Source organism: Pseudorca crassidens, chromosome 4, assembly GCF_039906515.1.
Source record: "Pseudorca crassidens isolate mPseCra1 chromosome 4, mPseCra1.hap1, whole genome shotgun sequence".
In the NCBI taxonomy this organism is placed as follows: Eukaryota; Metazoa; Chordata; class Mammalia; order Artiodactyla; family Delphinidae; genus Pseudorca; species Pseudorca crassidens.
This window is the reverse complement of record NC_090299.1, coordinates 65,742,038-65,765,788: the sequence shown is the minus strand read 5'-3', so window position 1 is coordinate 65,765,788 and position 23,751 is coordinate 65,742,038.

The following is a 23,751-nucleotide window of genomic DNA, read 5'->3' as shown; positions in this document are numbered from 1 at the left end:
TTACCTCTCACTTTCTGCTCTGGGGCTTCACTGCTGCTGCCAAGAACGCTACCTGTGGAACTGCTCAGCCATTCTGATGTGAGCTCAGAAATGAGAGTGTGAGGGAGTCACCAACGGGACTAACAGGAGGTAGATGGTTGTGGGCAAGTGCTCCCTCTTCTATCTCTCAACAGGACGGCTCTGAGGTCTACACGGTTCCTCAGAGGGTCCCAGCAAGATGGAGCCCCAGCGGACAGAGTGACCGGCTCAAGAATGTGTGTATGTACTGATTTTTGCCCTTGCCCTGTTTCACTCTTCCTAGTTCCCTCTTGTTCCCTGAGATCACATCCCCCAAAAGACCACTTGCATAAGTCCTTGGTCTCAGTCCTGCTTTCCAGGAGGGACATCAAACAAAAACAACTAGTATTCACATTTCAAGACTTGGGAATGTATCGGTGACCCCAAAGATGTTAAGTCCTAATCCCTAGAACCTGTAAACATTACCTTATTTGGGAAAGGGGTCTTTGCAGTTGTGATTAAGTTAAGGATGTTTATTTATTTATTTATTTTTGGCTGTGTTGGGTCTTCCTTTCTGTGCGAGGGCTTTCTCTGGTTGCGGCGAGCGGGGGCCACTCTTCATCGCGGTGTGCGGGCCTCTCACTGTCGCGGCCTCTCTTGTTGCGGAGCACAGGCTCCAGACGCGCAGGCTCAGTAGCTGTGGCTCACAGGCCTAGTTGCTCCACGGCATGTGGGATCCTCCCAGACCAGGGCTCGAACCCGTGTCCCCTGCATTGGCAGGCAGATTCTCAACCACTGAGCCACCAGGGAAGCCCCAGTTAAGGATGTTTCGATGAGAGATTATCCTGGCTTATCGGATGGGCCCCTCATATTTGTCATCAGATATTATTCATGTGATGAGGTACAGGGAGAGCTGATACACACAGAATAGGAGGAAGCAATGTGACCACAGCAGCAGAGATTGGAGTGATGTGATCACCAGTCAAAGAATGACTGCAGCCACCAGAAGCTGGAAGAGGCGAAGAGAAAATTCTCCCATGGAGACTCCAGAGGGAGTGGGGACCTGCTGATACCTTGATTTCAGCCTCTGGACACTGATTTCTGGCTTCTGCCCTCCAGAATTGTGAGAGAATGAACATTCATTGTTTCAAGCCACCAGGTTTGTGGTAATCTGTTACAACACCCACGGGAAACGAATACAAGGAAACTGAGGTTCATGAAGCTCAAATAACTTGCCAAAGGTCCTAGTTAATAAGTGGCAGAGTCAGGATTCAAACTCAGTTCTGTCTGACGCCAGTGCCCAAGTTCTCAATACTTTGCTTCTTCTCCAGAGGAAACAAGATTCCTGCTCTGGAGAGTAGGCAGAATCAGTGCTGATATTGTTAAGTCTACAATGGAAGGAAATGGGTGTCTGGAAGTTGCAGGGAGAGGAAGGCTTCCCTGGACAGAGGTCATTACCTAGTGGCAACCAGGAAACACTGTGTGAGATGGGACCACACGGAACGGCACACCTGATAGAGTCCTGTCTGCCCATTTCAACCCACTAACTTCCTTCTTTTATTTCCTCTGATGCTGGCTGAAAGCCAAGTCCCTACCCAATCAGTCCAAAATATTTGCTTTGATTCTCCCACCCTGTTGTCCAGGGTGGACTGAGATGAATTCTCCACAGGAAGGGCTCCCTCCATTCTGGAGAATTTTCTAGGTTCCCACTAAAGTAAGACATTCTGTCTCTGAAGCCTTGGGAGGGAATTTATTGTGGACTCAAGTGTTCTTTGAAGGCATGCCCTACCTCAAAATACAGGGTTCGCCAAATGGGACAGAAGACCCACTAGCAGTATGTGTTTCTCCACTCTGGAAAGACAGATAAACAAACAACAGGAAGTGGAAATGTACACAGGAACAAGCAAGGAATTTTTCAGGGTTTGTTTGATGGTGGGTGTTAACTCCTTAACTATGACCTTTCTAGTATGTTGATTAAGTCGTAATAAAGCCATAAAACATTCTAACCATTACCACTTAGCCTTAAATATTTCACTCCTCCAATACTTCTGGGGCTACTTCCTCCTTTCACCCAACAGTTTAACCCTGAAGACCTTCTCTGGGTAAGATTATGAGATAGCCTTGCCTAATCCTTCTCAGGGTACTGGGTTGGCACTTCTGATGCTCTTTTATTTCATAAAATTAATCAAGAACTTTCTACCAAACCCTGGGCAAAGTTCCAGGTGTAAGAAGATGATACAATCACTGACTTCAGGAAATTCACAATCTAGGTGGCAAGACAGATGAATATACAACACTTACCAAATAATATTAAAAGCATGTACACAGTGGGATGGGAGGATAGAGGAGGCATGCCTACTGGTGGCGCAGTGGTTGAGAATCTGCCTGCCAATGCAGGGGACACGGGTTCGAGCCCTGGTCAGGGAGGATCCCACATGCTGCCGAGCAACTAGGCCCGCGGAAACCAGAGATGGACACTTGCAACAGGAAATACTGTGCTGAATCTTAAAGCAAATGGCTGGAGTTACCCAGGTGGAAAAGGAAGATAGAGAGAGGGCATGTGGAGGGAAGGCAGAGGGAAACATGTTTCAGTCCATTTGGGCTGCCATAATAAACATCAGTAATTGGGTGGCCTAAACAACAAACATTTATTTCTCATGGTTCTGGAGGCTAAGAAGTCCAAGGTGAAGGTGCCAGCAGATTCGATGTCTTCCTGGTTTGAACACAGTTGCCATCTTCCAGTATCCTTATGTTGAGGAGAGGGAGAAGTCTCTGGTCTTTCATCTTCTTATAACGGCACTAATCCCATCATGGGCTACCCTCATGACCTCATCTAACTCTGCCTTCCAAAGGTCCCACCTCCAAATACCATGACATCAGGGATTAGGGCTTCAACATATGAATTTGAGGGGGACATGAATATTCAGTGCAGAGCACACGTACAAAAGTAAAGATGTGAGAGCAATAACAAGAGAGTGAGAGAAACAACCAGGGAATTGGTAAGCACTTGGTACTGTTGGGGCCCAGGATGCATGTGCATGCAGCTGGAGAGGTCAGCCTGAAAGCCTTGACTGCCATGATGAAGTTAGACTTTATTATGAATGTAATGGGGAGTCACTGAAGTATTTAAGTCAGGAGTGACATGATCAGATTTACCTTTCAAATGATCACTGTGACATCAGTGTGCAGAATATACTGGAGCAAGGCCTGACTAGAGACAGAGGGGCCAGTTAAGGAAATATGGCAGTGGTCCAGGTGAGAGATGATGAAATGGGGATGGCAATAGGGGACAGATGCAAGAGCAATTTAGGATATAGAATCATTACTGGTGGGAATGATAAATGGTAAGACACTTTGGGAAGATAGTTTGGTAGTTTCTTCAAAACAAACCCATATTATCCAGCAATTGTGCTTCTTGGTATTTACCCAGATGAGCTGAAAACTTATGTCCACACAAACACCTGTACAAATGTTTATAGCAGTGATAGTCATAATTGCCCAAACATGGAAGCAACCAAGAAGTCCTTCATTAGGTGAGTGGATATACAAATGGTGGTATGTCCAGGCAATGGAATATTATTCATCGCTAAAAAGAAATGAGCTATTAAGCCATGAAAAGATGTGGAGAAAACTTAAATGCATATTACTAAGTGAAAAAGCCAATCTGAAAAGTCTTCATACTGTATTATTCCAACCATATGACATTCTGGGAAAAGCAGAAGTATGGAGACAGTAAATGAATCAGTGGTTGCCAGGGGTTACCAGGGATGAGTTGGCAGAGCACAGAGGATTTTTAAGATAGTGAAACCACTCTGTATGATACCAGCATGGTGGATGTCATTACATATTTTTCAAAATCCATAGAATGTACAACACCAAGAGTGAACCCCAATGTAAACTATGGACTTTGGATGGTAATGATATGTCATTGTCGGTTCATCAATTCTAACAAATGTACCACTCTGATGAGGGATATTGATAGCAGGGGAAGCTGGGGGAGGGAGGGGCAAGAGTTATATGAGACATCTCCATACATTCTGCTTGATTTTGCTGTGAACCTAAAACTGCTCTAAAAATAAAGTCTATTTTTTTTATTATTTATTTTAAAAAATATTTATTTATGGCTGCATTGGGTCTTTGTTGCTGCCCACGGGCTTATGGCAGTGGCTTCTCTTGTTGCAGAGCATGGGCTCTGGGCACGCAGGCTTCAGTAGTTGTGGCTCGCAGGCTCTAGAGTACAGGCTCAGTAGTTGTGGCACACGGGCTTAGTTGCTCTGCGGCATGTGGAATCATCCCGGACCAGGGCTCGAATCTGTGTTCCCTGCATTGGCAGGTGGATTCCTAACCACTGTGCCACCAGGGAATTCTCTTAAGTGTATTTTTAAAAAGTGTGGTTAGTCCAAATTGAGATGCGCTGTAACTATAAAATAGACCCCAAATTACAAAGACTTGTATGAAGAAAAGGAGGAAATATTTTAATAATTTTATTGATTACCTGATAGGAAAACAATATTTGGGATATATTAAGTAAAAGGTATTATTAAAATGTATTTGCTTTTTTTTTTTTTTACTTAAAAAATGTGGCTACTAGAGAGTTTAAAAGAGTATGTGGCTTGCATTCTATTTTTATTTTATTTTTAATTTTAAATTAAAAATTTTTTTTGGCCGTGCAGCTTGCAGGATCTTAGTTCCCCGACCAGGGATCGAACCCATGCCCCCTACAGTGGAAGCATGGAGTTCTAACCACTGGACAACCAGGGAATTCCCTTGCATTCTATTTCTATTGGACAGTGCTGACTTAGACTATACACAAGCCAGCAATAAAACCAAGACTCTTGGCTTCTATTCTAAGATGAATCATTCATTCAACCAACGTATTTGAAGTACCTACTCTGTGATGAATAAAATAGAGATGGTCCCTGGTCTTGGGAAGCTTACACTCTTTTTCTGCCTTATTATTGAGATCAGTATAAGAAACAGTTTTGAAAAGTACAAAGCATCTTAACAATACAAAGAATAATATGAATATAGTTTCCAAGCGGAAAGAAGACCTGCTCTGATTTCCAGAGAAGAGTTAGAGATATGAGTCCTGGTGTGGGAAGAAAACCATGCAATCAGTCCAATAATTGTGACCAATTAAGTGACTTTGAAATGGCATTGGTGTTATACCAGAGGGTAAAAAGGAAAGCTATGAAGTCTATAAAAATTGTAATTTCTGGCAAAAGAAGTTCAAGTTGGGATCCCCTGAAATGTACACAACCAAAGGAGCTCTGCAGAGAGATTTGTGTATCGACCAATCTTTGCCTTGGTAGTAAAAGGAGAGGTTAGATTTTAAACAACTTTTCCTTGGTCAGTGCTATTGGGAAATCACGTCAGGAAGGAGTAGGGCAGAAGAAGCAGTCAAACAAGGCCTCAAGGGAAGCTTAAATCACTCACGATTGCCAAGAAATGGTGGCAGAGTGGTGACCTAGCAGAGGCACCTATGTTTTGAAGGGAAGCTCAGTTTGAACCAAGCCTTTGGGAGGGTCAAGGAGCTAAGAGGCCGGTGACCAGCAGCCTGGTCTCTGAATGGATGGAGGGGTGGAGAAAGCGGAGGCCAGGACCAAGCTTCGTGGTGCGCTCAGCAAATGCTCACTGCAGGGTCAGGGACCATGCGCCCAGGAAGGAGACCTTCAAGACCACGCCTCTCATTTTGTAGATGAAAGGGAGGGAGGAACTGGAGGGGAGAAGCAGGCACTGGCTGAGATCTTGCTTTGTGTCAGGGCCTGGGCTACCCGTGGGAGCCCAAAGGGAATAAGATGGTCCCTCCTTCCAGGGAGCAATTCCCGACTGGGAGCAGATCCCATTTATTTGGCAAAGTTTCTCCCACATCAGAAGCAGTCTGTAAAATGATTAGTTTTAAAATGTACATTGTACTATTTAAAAACTAATTTTCATAAAATACTCCAAACTTCTTTGTATGAGTCTGTAAATTTGGGATGGTTGAAGAATTAATTATAAGAGAACATTCTGTACTTCAAAACAAAACCAAAAAAAAGAAAAAAAGAAACAAAAGGAAAAAACCCATTTTGCTACCACAGGAATCGTTCTTTGTAATTTGCAAATTCTCCCCCAGTTCAGGTACATGCTGGAGCTGGTGTCTGTATAACAATAAAATATTTAAGACAAGATTTAGAGTCACCGGCCTGGGTTCTGACACCAGTCCCACAACTTGCTAGCTGTGTGCCTTGGAGCAAGTTTTTCTTAAGGCCTTGACATCATGTGTAAAATGGGGCAATGGCACCTACCATAAAAGGCTGTGAAGAGGATTGAATTCAATAATTGAGCTTGCTGAAACTCATTACATATTGTCGGGAAGCTAGTAATCTCAATGAAAGGTAGCTGTTATTGTTGTTGTCATTTTTAATACGTAAACAAGCCTAAAATCTGGAGTTTTCAAAAGTCTCCCCTCCTCTCTTGCACGCATTCACAGACACATACTCATATGGTGAATGTAAGTGTCAGAACCAGAACTGGGGCTGGAAAGCCTAAGACCTGGGTCAGTTCTCTCTGTCTCTTTCTTTTCATGTTATTCTCTAACAAAGATCAGATCCTGTTATGGAGAACTCCAAGAGATTAAATACTTTTTTACACTTGAGATCATTGCATTGAATATTACTTGAAATATAGTTGTCATTGTACCTGGCTAGAAACATTTTTTTTCATTTATTGGACAAGTATTTCCTAAGCAGTGACTATGTGTCAGACACAGTTCTGAGCCCTGGCGATACAGTTTTGAAGACCCAAATCCTTGCTCTGAGGATCTTCCACTCTAAACAAATAAGCATGGAGTGTGATGTCAGGTGCTCCGAGAAAACAAATAAAGCAGGGACTTCCGCAGCCTTACACAATCTACCTGCTACGGTTGGCCTTTCTGTGGGAAATACTTATAGGAGGCAGGCATGATCCTGGTGTTGCACGGAGTTTATTTTTGTTTGCAGAAAAGGCTCTTAGAGAAAGAGATGAGCCTGGCTAGAATCATCATGAAGTCTGTTTTTAGTTCTAGATAAAACTTGCCTAAGAGCCAAAATAAAGCTCTGACATGACTTATTCTACTTCACTCTGCAAGGCAGATGTCCTTACTGCCATGTAGCCCTTTGCCAGTCTTCTTGAGTTCAATCTGGGCAGCCCCACTGTGGCTTTGGTTGGCATGTATTTTTGCTTCCTGCATTATCAGCGCACTACTTTAACAACCTGCCCTGGCAGGAGATGCAGGGATGACGGGTAGGTGCGTGGTACCCATGAGAACATGGTACCCCATCCCAAACAGGAGGAAGAGCTCATAGTTCTTGTTTATTTTATTTTTTAAATTGAAGTATAGTTGATTTGCAATGTTGTGTTAATGTCTGCTGTACAGCAAAGTGATTCAGTTATACATATATACCTTCTTTTTTTATATTCTTTCTGATTATCACAGGATACTGAATTTAGTTCCCTGTGCTATACAGTAGGACCTTGTTGTGTATCCATTCTGTATATAATAGCTTACATCTGCTAACCCCAGCCTCCCACTCCATCCCTCTTCCAACTCCCTCCCCTTTGGCAACCACCAGTCTGTTCTCTGTGTCCATGAGTCTGTTTCTGTTTCATAGATAGGTTCATAGTTCTTATTGATTACTCCATTGAGATCAATTTCTGAGGTCCAGAGCAGACTCTCATTTTGGAAGCATGACTCCTCAGGTGTTTCTACCTCTGGCTACCAATATTCAGGACATATGTATTGAGCACCTCCTTTGTGCCAGACGCTGTTCTAGACACTGGGCTTATAGCAGTGAACAAAACAAAACATTCCCCTTCCTATATGGAACTTGCCTGTTAGTGGGAAGAGATAGACACAAAAGATAATAAGTAAAATATATAGGATGACAGATGGGATACACGCTGTGGAGAAAAATACAGTAGGGAAAAGAGTTAGGGAGTGCAGGTGAGGTGGCAATTTGAAATAGAGTGTTCAGGGATGGTTTCATCGAGTAAAAACCTAAGGAGAGTAAGATAAAGAGCCATTTGGATATCTGGGAGGATCTGCATTCCAGGTAGAGGAACAGCAAGTGCAAAGGCCCAAGCAGGTAGCAGAAACAGCAAGGAGGCTGGAGGGGCTAGAGTGGAGAGAATAATGTGGAGAGGGGTAGGAGGTGAGGTCAGAGAGGTTGCAGGGGCACTAGAGCACGTAGGACCCTGAAGGCCTCTGTAAGGATTTGACTGCTGTTTGAGTGAGATGAGAAGCCACTGGGCAGAGAATTGACATAAATGATCACTCTGGTTTCTGTATTGAGAAAAGATGATAGAGGTGTGTGAGGGTTTTAAAATATGTACCCACAGATGTTTCAATACTCCTGTCTTCAAAGAGGGGAGGCTGATTTCCTCTCCTTGGGTGTGGACTGCATTCGGTGACTCACTTCTCACAAATAGAAACGGTGGAAGAGGGGTGCAGGGCTTTAGAGATTAAACATAAGGAGAAATGCGGCCTCCTCCTTGCCCTCTCATTCTGTCTCGGTTCACTTGCTCTGGGGGAAGCCAGCTGTCGAGTCAGGAGGACACTCATGCAGCCTATGGACAGCCCATGCGGTGAGGAACTGAGAACTGCTGCCAGTGGCCAGAGAGGAGCTGAGGTCCTCTGTGGACAGCCGTGCCGGTGAGGCATCTTGGATCCTCCAGTTAAGCTCTTGGAGGACACCTTAATGCTCACCTCATGAGAGACGCTGAGCCAGAACCACCCTGCTAAGCCGCCCCTGGGTTCCTGAGCCGCAGAAACTGTGAGGTAATAAATGCTTATTTTAAGCTGCTAACCTGCTATGCAGCAATAGTAATACAGGGAGCCAGGGCAGAAGCCAGGAGTCCAGTTAAGGGGCTGTTTCAGTTACACACATGAGGAGGTGACTTGGAAGTGATGAAACACAGCTTTGCAGTCAGGATACGGTGAGTGAGAGAAGGAAGAGTCGGGCTTTTATCCTGAAAAATGGGAAGGTCAGCTCCCACTTGAGCTCTTAAAATTATTCAACACATTCAGTCTTTCCCTCCCTAGAAGAATATTTTCTCCTGGCTTCCGTGACACCACACTCTGACTCTGGTTTTCATTCTATGTCACCGACCGATCCTTTTCATTCTTTGCTGACGCGTCCTCTACTCATGCCCTTGACGTTGGAGTAAGCCAGGGCTGGATTTTTGGCTTTATTCTCTTTTCTGTGTACAGGGTCTCACTGGGAATCCTCATCCTCTGTAAAGACTTTAAATACCATCCATATGACCAGTGATTTCTATTCCTCTGGTTGTGTCCTTCCCATTGAATCCCAGACTCCAAGATTCCTTTGCTTCTTGACATTTTCATGTCTCTCTCTAATGAGTTCTCAATTTTATCATGACCCAAACAGAACTCTTGATTTCCTACACCAGCCCTGCTCTCACGGCAATGGTCTCCATCTCAGTGAGTGGAACCACCATCATCCCAGTTGTTCAAGCCAAAAGTAGAGGGGTCATTCTTGATTTCTCTCTTTCCTCCAAGCCTCCCCTTCAGCAAGTCTGACTGATTCTACGAGCAAAACATATTCCAAACGTGTATACTTCCTGCTATGGCCGCGGATACCACCCTACTTGAAGCTCTCATCATTTTTCACTTGTCCTCCTTCTTCCCCACTGTAGCCAGCGTGATATTCAAAGAACACAAATCAGATTGAGAAGCTCTTACTCTTAAAACCCTTCAAAGACTCCATCGCAGTCAAAATCGAATCCAGGCTTGTCAGGGCTAACAAGTTCCTACATGAAGTTGGCCCCTGTCTATCTCTCACTGTGTCTGCTTTATTTTTCCTCAGTCACTCTGACCTTCTCTCTGTTTCTTGATGATGTTAAATTCATTCCTGGATTAAGACATTTGCATTCGTTGTTCCCTCTGCCTGGAATCCTCTTTTTCAGATATCTGCGTGGCTATAACCTTCTTGTCATCTTGGTCTCATACAAATGTCATTTTCTTGGACAGCCCTTCCCTGGGTTCTAAGTCTCCTTCCGGCCCCTTCTTGTCATTTCATCCTTTTCGGTTTTCTTCATAGCACTTGCCTATCTGAAAGTATCTTGTCCATTTATTCGTTTACTTATTTATTTTCAGTCTTCTGGACACCTAGACCCTAACCTTAATCCTAGCCCTCATCTCTCTTATTCATGACCATATGTATCCTCAGCCCCTATCACAATACCTGGCACATTGCAGGTATTTGATAAATGACTGTTGAATGTGTGCATGCATGAATAAATAAATGATCTGACAAAGAATAAAAATCCCAATCTACTTTTCCATCACCATCTGAACTCAAGGGAGCACAGGTAAAGGGGAACCCTTCTCAGCTTTACTAAGCCCTCACTTGCCTCTTGGACTTTTCATTTTCTAACTTCACATACTTGATTCTCTCCTTTCCTCAGATGTCTGCTCAAATGTCACCTTATCAGAGAGGCCTACCCTAACCACTCTTAATCAAATAGATCCCTCTGTCATCTATTTCTAGGGATTCAGGGAGATAATTCATCTCCATTTTCTCCTCCTCTTAAAATATTGGACTGTTTTTTTTCACTAAGTTGATGAAGTTGCCTCTTTAAACTTAATGCTCGAGTGAGCTTTTACTGCTCCATAACAAGCTGCCCCCAAACGTAAGGGTTTAAAACAGCAAGTTATTTTCTCATGATTCTACAGTCTGGACTGAGCGCGCGGAGGGCTCCTCTGAGGGGCTGGCAGTGGGTGTGATTATAAGCTGGGAGCTCAGTTAGGGCTGTCAACAAGAATGCCTTGGTTCTCCTCCACTGGTTTCTTCACGTGGATCAGGTTTCTCATGGCTTGGCGGCTGGCTTCTAAGAGGGAGTGTTCTGAGCCTGTAAACTCAGAAGCTGCAGATTGCTTGACACCCAGCTTTGGAAGTTGTACTGGGTCACTTGAAGTCAGTCACAGGGCCACACCAGAATCAAAGGGAGAAGATACGACTCTGCCTCCCAATGGGGGAGTAGGAAGGAATTTATGACCATCTTCAACCCATCATCTTTAATCAACTCAGAAAGGCAATCATTTTGATTTCTGTCTTTGTTGATGAAAATGTTTTTAAAAATACATTAGTCCTGCAAGTAGATTATAATGGACATAGTCTCCTCAATGATTCAAAGTCTTTCAGAAACTCAGGGTCATTCCCATTATTGTCAAGTTTGGGTCCTAGCCCCAGCTCTGTCACAAGTTACCTAATTTTGTTATCTTGGGAATATCACAGAGGATTTTGGTGTTTGTTTTCTTTCTTTTCTCTTTTTAAAAATTTTAAAATTTTTTGGCTGCGTTGGGTCTTCGTTGTTGTGCGTGGGCTTCTCATTCCGGTGGCTTCTCTTGTTGCAGAGCATGGGCCCTAGAGTGCATGGATTCAGTAGTTGTGGCACGCAGCCTCAGCAGTTGTGGCACACAGGCTTATTTGCTCCGCAGCATGTGGGATCTTCCTGGACCAGGGATCGAACCCTTGTCTCCTGCACTGGCAGGCAGGTTCTTAACCATTGTGCCCCCAGGGAAGTCCCCTGGTGTTTGTTTTCTCATCTACAAAATGAAGGGATAGAGTTACATGATTTCTATTTTCATTTCCAGCTCTGAGACACTATGATTTCATAGTTTCATTTAGAAAGTACAGGAGTGGGACTTCCCTGGTGGCACAGTGGTTGAGAGTCCGCCTGCTGATTCAGGAGACATGGGTTCGTGCCCCGGTCCGGGAAGATCCCACACGCCGGGGAGTGGCTGGGTCCGTGAGCCACGGCCGCTGAGCCTGCGCGTCTGGAGCCTGAGCTCCGCAACGGGAGAGGCCACAACAGTGAGAGGACCGCGTACCGAAAAAAAAAAAGTACAGGAGGTTAGACTACATCTGTAATAAATTCGTCATACCCGATATGCATAAATTTCTTGTATGAACTTGTGTTTGCTTGTGATTATGTTATTTTTTTCTTTTCTTTCCTTTAAAAAATATAACCCCTAATTCCACCACTGAGAATTTACCTCCCTTAACTCCCAAGTTTCTGGGCCTTTGTATTTGACATTAGATCAAACATGGTAATTTGTGTTTGGCTTTTGGTTGACATTTGCATTGCCCTCCCATTTCTGTGCTTTTATAGCTGGAAAGACTAACCAGCTAAAGATCACCTAATTAGTCGACCTTCCATGTTTAGAGATGGACAGGAAACTGGAAACAGAGAATGGAAGGAGAAAGGCCGAGCCTTTGGTCTCTTTTCCCTTCACCTCAACGTCATAATTTACCTCTCATTCTTCACCTTCAAAATTTATCTTAACTCGGGCTTCCCTGGTGGCTCAGTGGTTGAGAGTCCGCCTGCCGATGTAGGGGACACGGGTTCGTGCCCCGGTCCGGGAAGATTCCCACATGCCACGGAGTGGCTGGGCCCACGAGTCATGGCCGCTAAGCCTGCGCGTCCGGAGCCTGTGCTCCGCAAGGGGAGAGGCCACAACAGTGAGAGGCCCGCGTACCGCAGAAAAGGTTTATCTTAACTCAAACTTCATCCTTCCCCTCCCTCTTCCCCAGGACATTTTCATCTTCTCCACGGCCATAAAAGAAGAGCAACAAGAACCACCTCAAGAGCTAATGTTTATGGAGATGATTTAATTCTCTCGATGACATTGAGTGAGGTATCACAATTAGCTCATTTTACAGATGAAGAAGCTGAGGCTCAGACAGTCTGTAACTTGGCCAAGATCTCTCAGAGAGGACGTGGTTAGATCTTGGATGTGAATCTAGGCCCTGTAATTCCAGTCTTGATCCAAACACTGTGCCATCTGGCCATGAAACTAACCAGAATACAAAATTCTGGATTCAACTGACTGGATTTGTGTGTTGAAGCATAGCATACAAACCTAAAAGTACGAAAATCGTAAGTATATAGATAGCTTAATGAATTATCCAAAGGGAGCTCACCTGATGAACAGAACATACAAAGAATAGAACATTACCAACTGTCCAGGAGCCCCCTCATGTATCCATCCCAAGTCACTGCCCTCTCTTCCCCGAGAATAACAAACATTCTAACGTCTGAATTAGTTTTGCTTGTTTTTAAGCTTCCTATAAATGGAATCATATAGAATGTACTCTTTTTTTTAAGTTTATCATTATTTTTAAACTGAGGTATAATTGACATATAACGTTATATTTGTTTCAGGTGTACAACATAATGATTTAATAGCTGTATGTGTTGTGGAATGATTATGTTATTCCTTTTGGAATTAAGGTATAGAACATTTGTTATACAGTTGAAGGAGGGGAATTGTTAACTTCAGCTAATCTATTCATAGCAGAGACTGCCAGGTGTTCTCCAAAGCCCTTTTTCTTATCTTCCTAGACACACAGCGGAGCTGCATTTCCCAGCCTCCATTGCAGTTAGCTGTTGCCTTGAGACCGTGCTCTCACCAATGAGAGTAAAAGTACTGTATACCCTTTTCCCCTTCCAGTAGGCTGGATAGAGAGAGCCGCCCATTTCTTGAAGGCGGCAGAGCCTCCATCAGCATGAGTCCCTGGGTGACTGGTGGGGAAGGGCAGACCTGTTCGCCCACCCATTACTATAATAAATGAACTTTATTGTGTTTGAGTCATTATATATATGTATAATTATATATAATATCATTATATATATAATATCATTATATACTGGCTGGTTACAGTAATTAGTCTATCATACATAAGTTTTACTGTGTTTTTCAAGATGCTTCAAAAATACTTAAATGCTGTTCTACTGGCTACAAAAAAGAACTAAATTCTTCGGCTTCCCTGGTGGCGCAGTGGTTGAGGGTCTGCCTGCCGATGCAGGGAACATGGGTTCGTGCCCCAGTCCTGGAAGATCCCACATGCCGTGGAGCGGCTGGGCCCGTGAGCCACGGCCGCTGAGCCTGCAAGAACTAAATTCTTTTCTATCTGTTGAGACATCTTCAATACTAAGATGATATCCATAATGTCCTATACGTCTCAGGCCCTAAATTATCCTCAGAATATGCCCTGAAGGTTCTCTTTATACCCATCCTCATCTCTGCCCATAGACTTCCCATCAGCCTTTGGTTATTTATTAAACAAATACCACTTTAGGCATCAATTATGTACCACCAGTGTTACAGGCATCGCTGAAAAGCACTGAACAAAACAGAGAAAACCCTGGCCTCACGCAGCTTAGGGGAAGTTAGTGGCCTCAGGCGGTCCCTTGGTCAGCCACAGTAACTATCACTGCAGTCCAGAACCCCACACAGACAATAAACTTGTTCCGATAATTGAGTTTACCATACGATGGAGATATCCCGCTGAAAGTTTTAAAAAAATTATTTCTAAAGTGGGCCACACATTTCCATTTTTTTCTAGACTCAAGGTACAGAACATACTTTTGCCTCATTATCATTATAACTTCATTATGCGGTAATGTAGCAGTAAGTCAAGGGCCAATGAGGGGCAGAGAACAATTTGCCTATACAACACGGCCTCAGATTGCTATGCCTTTTTGAATTCTGACATCTACCTTTGACGGTCTTTCTATTTCCTTCATCCCAGTTGGGCTGTTTCTACTCTCCCACCAGAATCCATTTTCACCTTGCAATTTGCTCCTTGTAGCTAAGAGAACTGAGAGCTCAGGTTTTCTCGAATAGGGTTCTAATAAGGACGAAGTGAGAGGGCACAAGGCCACTGGAACCTTGGTTTTGCAATGCAGTTCTGACTGCTAGAAACTTGCCTGATCATTTGTTGCTTCCTTGCTGAGTTGTAGGTAGCTGCGGTCGATGGATATTTGATTTTTGTACCTGAGCCAAAATTCTGCCTCATGTTTGCTTGATAATTCTGCTTTTGTCCTTTTGTAGAAACGTTCACACTTTGCAAGAGGGAAATAAAGAGATTAATTGCCAGAAACTCTGTTAGCCATCGGACTTTTAATAAAAACAGATTTTGGAGAAATTTGAAGAGGTTTTATTGTGGGGAAAGAATAAGAGTTCTGTGCTCCATGAAAGCTGGTGACCAGGGAGCTGGCCTGGAGAAGGAGGCCTAGAGGGAGAAGCCCTGGGGCTCAAACAGAAGGGCTCCAGGGAGTGAGTCTCAGGTGACCCTGAGGAGGGCAGGTTTGCCTTAGAATTTTAAGTGGGCCTGCAGTTCAGATAGAAAGGATTTTGCCTTCTCCCAGGGAATTGTGGTAAATAACCATGGCGTTGACTTAGGGGAGACACTGGTAGTTAAACTAGAAAGTGGAACTGCGGTTGACTCTAAAAATCTAATTTATGGATTAACTGGTGCCCAGTCAAAATAACTAATAATTCTGAGACTATAATTACCCGCCTGTAGGCTTTCTATTTCTCCTCCAACTTTCTACTTTTCTGCATTTTACAAATGTTTAATAATGAACATGCATTCCTTTTATAATAAAAAAATCCAATTAACTTAATTAGAAAAAAATTACGCACCAGGTGACGGGAGGTTTCTCATTAATTTATCACTGGCTGTCATAGTCTGGCTTCAAGATCTCTGCCCGCCGAGGAACAGTTACTCGTGTGCTCTCAATGGCTGAATCCAGGTGTGTGTTGTAGGGGGCGTGAGGGAGGGGAGGGAGGTGATAGGAAGAGTGAAGGGAAAAACAGTCCCCCAGAGCACCATCTTTGGAAAAGAGAGCCACTGCAACTCCCTCTAAGTGGGAGCAATGCCCATGGCTTTGGTGATTTCAAAAGGAGAGGGGAGGGAAGGAAGCAGAATTTCTGCCCATGGCTTTGGTGATTTCAAAAGGAGAGGGGAGGGAAGGAAGCAGAATTTCTGCTGGGGGTGGGAGGAGCCCTCTGCGTGTCTGATTTAGTTACACTATGTCCACTATCACTGATGGCGTTACATTCGGAAAGCTGGGTTTGGTCCAAACGGGAGCCTGGAAGAGAAGTCTGCCTCTGTGCTGTGTGGTTCCTGTGAGGGTGCCAGAGACGGAGGAGCCAGCTAGCTTCTCTCCCACCCAGGGCCATATTCTATCTCCCGCTGATGGGCTAGTTAGGTAGGCTTGTTGGGTAGATCTGCTTTGATACTGCCCGAAAGGTTATGAAGTCATCAGCATTTCTCTAGGTAAGACCTGATGTTGGTGTTTGGGTGACCTGAATGAAAACTTGGGAAGACCTGAAGTGGTTTACTCAATGCACATGGAACCGTTAATTTTACTTTCATCTGAGGAATTCAACATCATCTAGCGAGCAGCCGCTCTGAGCTCATTAAGGAAATAAAGGCTGCAATCTTTGCCAGCCCAGGCTCCAGATGGAAGAGTCTCCCATTTCTCTGAAGTGCAGTGCCATCCTGGGATTCCAACGTCATACCCCACACGTGGGGGAAGGAGGAATTTAGTCACAGTTCGCACTGAGGGTCAGAGGACTGCAGATGAGAATTAAGGACACAATGGAAAATGAAAATGTGTCATCACAAAGGAAAAAAATATATATCTGGAATTGGAAAGGATGTTCATACTCTGAAAGGAGCACTCACACACTAGGTATGGTTCGTGCATGACAGCTTCGCAATAATCATTCCATTATTGATTAACTTCACATTGTGGTGCTGGTAGTTAATTGTAGCCTTTTCCTGTTTTTGGCTCTGGTGTTTAAAGGCAAAATAGCCCCTTTGTTATGCTCTCAGAAGAACTATTTACACATTTGGATTTGGCAAAGAACGGCTCATTTTTTTTCTGGGCCCTTCTGGCTTTTTTATTCCATATGGAACATGCAAGCAAAACTGGCTGAACTTTCAAACATCAGCTAAATCCTAATAATCACTACAGTGTTCCTTACCTTGCTATTCTCAAACGGCTGTGTTTATTATAAACCAAGTCAACATTCTGCCACAGAAAGGTCAGTCTAACGGGGCCGTCAGTCTGCTGCACTAATACTTCCAGAGCCAGAGGCCCTCTGACGCTGCTCGTTCAGCTTTGCAGGCAGCCTGATCTGGAATGTGGTTCCCTCCCCAGGGAAGGGTCCCCAGGCACCATGTGGAGGAGGGGAGGTTGTGAGCAAAGTCATCAGCCCCTGAGAAGACGTCCTGACCTCCCCAGGACTGAACTTTCAACCTCTTGAGCTGACAGTTAGTGGTGGATGCACAAATTTTGTTTGCGACTAATTGCAGCTCATAAATGGAGCATTGTGGCCCTGGAAAAGAGTCTCTCTCCCCAGGGTCACCCAAGTGGAATCTGGACACAAGAGAGCCTGTCCCCTAATGGGCCTCCTCCGTGAGCCCTTCCCACCCTCTTGGGCTCTGGGCTTGCCTCCTTCATCAAGTTGAGAGCTAGAGGGCACAGCAGGAGACTCCTCTGCGAATCTTCTCTTCCAAATGCCAGGCTATTCATAGCAGCTTGCAGCTCCCTCAGGAATTCCCACAGACTGACTGCCCAGAGCTGACTATTGTCTCGCCACCCAGCAGCAGCGGGGCCTCTCACAGACCCAAGGACACACGCCATCTCAAAGCACAAAATGCTTTGCAGACCATCCATTGGGGGTTCATCAAGGAAACTCTGGGAGGTTGAGAGGAAGCAGAGGCAAGTTGGGAGGGTAGAGGGTGGATAAGATTTTCCATCAGATCGACTGCTTCTTGTTAGTTTCTCAAAGCAGATACAGTTTGTAAATGATGAGGAAGCGATGGAATGGTTTAGGACAAGAAGCCACATTTCCATCTATTGGAGGCGGCACTAGGGATGTGTCCAGCCTCTCTCTGATAGCACAGCTGGCTGCATGTGTGAATCACAGACCCCACGGACAGAAACCTTCAGCTGTAAGACGAAAGGGGTAGCCAAGGGTGACTCTCTTTGTTTTCTCCGAGAGTCTCATTGGACTGAGGAGATAGCTAATATCACTCTGTGTCCTCAGACCATGAAAAGAACATAAGGAACTCTGTGAAAGTGTAGAGTGAGCTTCCCAGACCAGCGTCATATTGTTCTCAGTTAATCAAATTTGTCAAATTGTTCCCAGTGCCTTAGAGCCAAAGCGTGATACTTAGGACCACGGTAACAAATCCCCAGCCATCTGCTCTGACAGCTGTTGGACCTTGAGCAAGAACTTGTACCCGTGGAGTCTTCTGGGAGCCCCAGGCGCAGGGATGGACTAGAACGGTTCAATCATCAAGCGGCCAAAGGTTAAAACTACTAATGGCCCCTGGGATATCTGCACCCAGCCAGTGGCACTCCCAGGAAGGAGCTACAAGGGGAAAATTTCTGCTCTGCCGGTCAGCCTCCCAACACCCCAGTTTCTGTGTCCGCTGGATATTTTCTCAATACCTTTAGCCTAGCTTTAAAAATCAATGCCGTTAGTGAACAGCTTAGTTGAAACTGAACGCATCTATTGATGCTGAAACGAGAGCTGTGCACTTCCAGCCAATTTAAAGAAATCTGCTCTGATGATCTATTCGATTCTGTGGCTTTCGAGTGTGAGGGCTCAGAGAATTAGCTTGCAGTTACAGTAAATTATTTCTATGAAAGTTGTTTGCTTCTAACAAGTTAGTTTTCGTGTGCCAATTTCATTAGGCCAACTGGGTTTCATAAATGATGTTAGAATAAGATGACCCACCATCCCAGTTATCCTGAGACCGTCCTTGTTTTAAAACTGAAAACCCCACGTCCTGGGAAAATCCCTCATTCCTGGACAAACTGGGATGGTTTGTCACTATACCAAGTCCTTTGCCTTCCAACGAGTCAGGATGTCCTGCTGAGTTTGAAAGTGTAGCAATGTAATAAATTCTGAGTTTCTGTGTTTAAAATCTTAGCGGGGTACAGATTGAAAGGGGGTCATCTGAAAGTGGGGAGGGGCTTCTCTCCTGGAGATCTGTTTATTTTGTAATTATCCAAGAGTAAGGGGACCCTTTCTGACATGTGACAATTTTAAAAGGTTACTTTACATTTACGGTTACTGCAAAATACTGGCTGTATTCCCTGTGTTATACAATACATCCTTGAGCATGTCTTATACCCAATAGTTTGACCTCCCACTCCCCCATCTCTGTATGCTTCCCCCCAACTGGTAACCACTAGTTTGTTCTCTATATCTGTGAGTCTGCTTCTTTTTTGTTATATCCACTAGTTTGTTGTATTTTTTAGATTCCGCATGTAAGTGATATCATCCACTATTTGTCTTTTTTCTAAGTCAGTGCTTTTTAAACTTGAATGTGTCAACGAATCACCTTGGGGATCTTGTTAAAAATGCAGGTTCTGGTTCAGTAGATCTGGGGTGAAGCCTGAGATTCTGCATTTCTAACAAGCTCCGGGTGCTGCTGGTGGTCCGAGGTCCACATTTTTTTTTTTTTTTTTTTTTTTTTGCGGTACATGATGGGCCTCTCACTGTTGTGGCCTCTCCCATTGTGGAGCACAGGCTCCGGACGTGCAGGCTCAGCGGCCATGGTTCACGGGCCCAGCCGCTCCGCGGCATGTGGGATCCTCCCGGACCGGGGCACGAACCCGTGTCCCCTGCATCGGCAGGCAGACTCTCAACCACTGTGCCACCAGGGAAACCCGGAGGCCCACATTTTAAGTAGCAAGGTCCCAGGTGACGGTACCTAAGTTTTCTTTACCTGTAGGACATTTCTAAAAAGAGACAGAGGAAAAAAATATTTTAAAAGGAGTAGAGGAAGAAAATTGCACTTTATACCCTCAAAAATAATGTCTGTCGAGAAAGAATCCTGTGAGCTTTAGTGTGCAACACAAATGCGATTAGAATTGAACCAAAACATCAGCGTACCTAGGAAAGGAAGGCAGATGGGAGGAAGTAAAGGAAATAAGGAGCGGGGTGGCAATTACAGTGTCTGTGGCTGGAGGGGAGCCACTCTTCTTCAAAGTACCAGCGCTTGCCTTTTCTTCCATCACTCTCTCTACTGAACTTCATAGCAGTCAGGCGTTTCCCTTCCAAAGGTTGCTCCAAGTGTAAGCGGTACTTTTTGTGCGAGGCAGGGAAATGTTTCATTCTCCTTCAACTGGTTGCAAGAACCCTACAAAAAGACCCATTAAAGATGAAAAATGAAATATGCTCTGAAAAATGTACCAGTCTTTTCCTGTTGGTTGTCGTTTATGGTGTTTCTGAAGACACAAAAACAGATAATGAAGTACATAAGTAGAAGAGGAAATATCATTAAGTCAAATGCCTGACAGGAAATGGATTATGCTAAATCACATACAGTTCTGATATTGTTTTTTTGTTTTGTTTGTTTGTTTTTATTGTGATTATTGGTTTATTTATTTAATTTTTTTTTTACATCTTTATTGGAGTACAATTGCTTTACAATGGTGTGTTTCTGCTTTATAACAAAGTGAATCAATTATACATACACATATGTTCCCATATCTCTTCCCTCTTGCGTCTCCCTCCCTCCCACCCTCCCTATCCCACCCCTCTAGGTGGTCACAAAGCACCGAGCTGATCTCCCTGTGCTATGCGGCTGCTTCCCACTAGCTATCTACCTTACGTTTGTTAGTGTATATATGTCCATGCCACTCTCTCACTTTGTCACAGCTTACCCTTCCCCCTCCCCATATCCTCAAGTCCATTCTCTAGTAGGTCTGTGTCTTTATTCCCATCTTGCCTCTAGGTTCTTCGTGACTTTTTTTTTCCCTTAGATTCCATATATATGTGTTAGCATACGGTATTTGTCTTTCTCTTTCTGACTTACTTCTCTCTGTATAACAGACTCTAGGTCCATCCACCTCATTACAAATAGCTCAATTTCGTTTCTTTTTATGGCTGAGTAATATTCCATTGTATATAGGTGCCACATCTTCTTTATCCATTCATCCGATGATGGACACTTAGGTTGTTTCCTTCTCCGGGCTATTGTAAATAGAGCTGCAATGAACATTTTGGTACGTGACTCTTTTTGAATTATGGTTTTCTCACCCAGTAGTGGGATTGCTGGGTCATATGGTAGTTCTATTTGTAGTTTTTTAAGGAACCTCCATACTGTTCTCCATAGTGGCTGTACCAATTCACATTCCCACCATCTGATATTGTTTTACAATAACGGTTGTTAACACAATTCAGTGAACCGCTATTGTTCACACAGCCCTGGTTAATGAGATGACACATTTAGGGGCAGAAGAGGAATTCTGGGATGAAATGTTTTAATTATCTAAGAACAAAATATACGTGCCTCAGAAATGGATAAGATGTTGTTGTTCCCTAGATTGCATCAGTTGTGACCCTGGGAGAGTTCACATCCCTTTCCCTGGAGAGAAGCATCAAATGTGGATGATTAAATGTTCACTAAGCATCAAAAAAACCCTCCAATGTATGTTTATTTTCCATGAAAAGTGTGCTCTACCCAGTATGACTTTTACTTACTGCTCTTTCAGGGGCTTTGGACGCAAATAGAAAACACTTTTGGGCTTCCCTGGTGGCGCAGTGGTTGAGAGTCCGCCTGCCGATGCAGGGGACGCGGGTTCGTGCCCCAGTCCGGGAAGATCCCACATGCCGCGGAGCGGCTGGGCCCGTGAGCCATGGCCACTGAGCCTGTGCTCCGCAACGGGAGAGGCCACAACAGTGAGAGGCCCGCGTACTGCGAAAAAAAAAAAAAAAAAAAGAAAACACTTTTTTCCTGACAGGTCATCAACAGAGAAGTAGCCCAAACTATGCTCCAGATTTCTTTGCATTTCCACAAAGGAGGAATACGGAATTGGAATTAAACAGATTTCACAGTTTTCCCTTACCTAGGAGTCTGCCTCTATTCAATTGTCTGTCATGTTTTTGTTTTGAACAGCCAGCTGCTCATAAATGTTCCTTTTGATCTGATGTCCTCAGATGCCCTTTCAGACTGTGCCAGGCTGGTGAGTGGAGCTGTTGATTGACTCATCACCAACACAGGTGGTTGCTCGGCCCAGCACACACCGCTCCAGTTCTTTAGAGAACAGTGGTCCTGCCCCTTTGTCTTCACATGGATGAAAATTGCCCCGTTACACCTTAGGTGTGCTTCCCTCTCTTTCTCCTCGATATGGGTATGTGGGGGCTGGTGGAGGGAGGGACAGCGAAAGAGGGCTGGTTGTATTCTTCTGCCTCTGCAGCCCCCGTGTTCACAACCTCCAGTGGGGACCATACACGCACGTCTAGACACCATCCCGGCTCCTCAGGTGTCCACACCTTGGACTTTGCTGCTGGTGGCGAGCCACAGCTCACAGGCAACGGTCTGTTTAAAATGTCCCTCCTTGCCTCCTTTCCTTTAATTTGCTCAGTCACTTGCACAGATTTACACACTCATTCCTTTTATATACAGTTTGGGCATTTAACCTTATAACTGTCTTCCTCTCTCTCTCATATACGTGTGTATAGTTATATGTGTTCTGTAACAGCTTATGGAAAAACCTGAACGAACTTTTGGCCAGCCCAGTATGCGTATCTGGCCGAGCTGTGGGTGGCTCGCGAGATCTTAGTTCTCTATTTAAAGTCATCATTTCCCCCTCCATTCCCCCACCCACCCCTGCTTCTTTCTATTCTCTACAACTGCCTTGTTACATCTGACTCTGCCCTTTCTGCTCCTGAGGGCATCAGGTCGTTCAGTCTTTCAGTCATGGAACAGATATTTTTGGAGTGCCTCCAATGAGGCAGTCACAGTTGTAGGTACTGGGGTACCACACTGACCAAAACAAAGCCCTGGCTCCTTTCATTCTAGTGGCGGGGCGGAGAGCCAGTCAACAAACACAGAACCAAATAGGTAAGCGCTACATTAGATGGTAATGAGTACTAGGGAGGAGAATGTATAAGGTCAGGAGGGTGGGAGTACAGCAGGGGACGTGGGGTGGTGTTCTTGTGCAAGGAATGGACGGCGGACACCACATCCGGGGCTACTCCTGAGGGGTGGGTTTCATACAACTCCAGGCAGTGCCTTTCTCCTCATGGCTATTATACATCCACGTGGTTATGAAAATATTCCGGCAGATGGGATCAAATTGAGAAAGAGAGGAACTTTCTTCTGATTTGTCCGTTTGGACTAATGCTGGGGATTGATAAGGTGACATTTTAGCAGAGACCTGGAGGAAGGGAGGGAGGGAGTCACACAGGTGTCAGGCAGATGAACAGCAAAGGTGAGGCCCTGAAGAAGGGGCTTCTTGGTGGGTCGGGGTCACAAGGCCAGCGGCTGGAGCAGAGGGAGTAACGGGCAGGTGGTAGGAGGTGAGGCTGGGGTGGAGGAGGGCGGATCACAGAGGGCTTGGGAGACCACTGGAGGGCCTTTGTCTTTCATTTTAATGGGAACAGAAAGTAGCTGGAGAGCTCTGAACTAAGGAGGGCTGTGACCTGATTTACATATTTTATGAATCACTCGGAAATATGGAGATCTGATACTGGGGACAGGAGTACCAGAAGATAATAATGAGGTTATTGCAATTCTCCAGGTGAAAGAAGACAATGGTGTGGCCCAAGGTGGTGACAGTGGAAGTAGTAGAGAATATTAATTCTGGATATGTTTTTGGGAGAAGGCTTTCATGTGATTCCTGAGATCCACTGGCTTCTTGCGCAAAGTGCCGAGAGGCCCTTTCTTGCACACCGGGTCTATTTCACCAATCAATATCCTACAGAAGGTATGGCAGAACCTCAGCATTGGAAGGGCTCTTAGAGGCAGGACATCTAGTGGAAAAAGAGTGGGAACAGAGATACTTGGTTTGGTCTTCACGTTGTGGAGTCTTGGATTTTGATGGAGGTGGGTAAGAATGAGATTGATGCCTCATAATAAACGTCGGTTTATCTGAAATTCACAGTGGTCC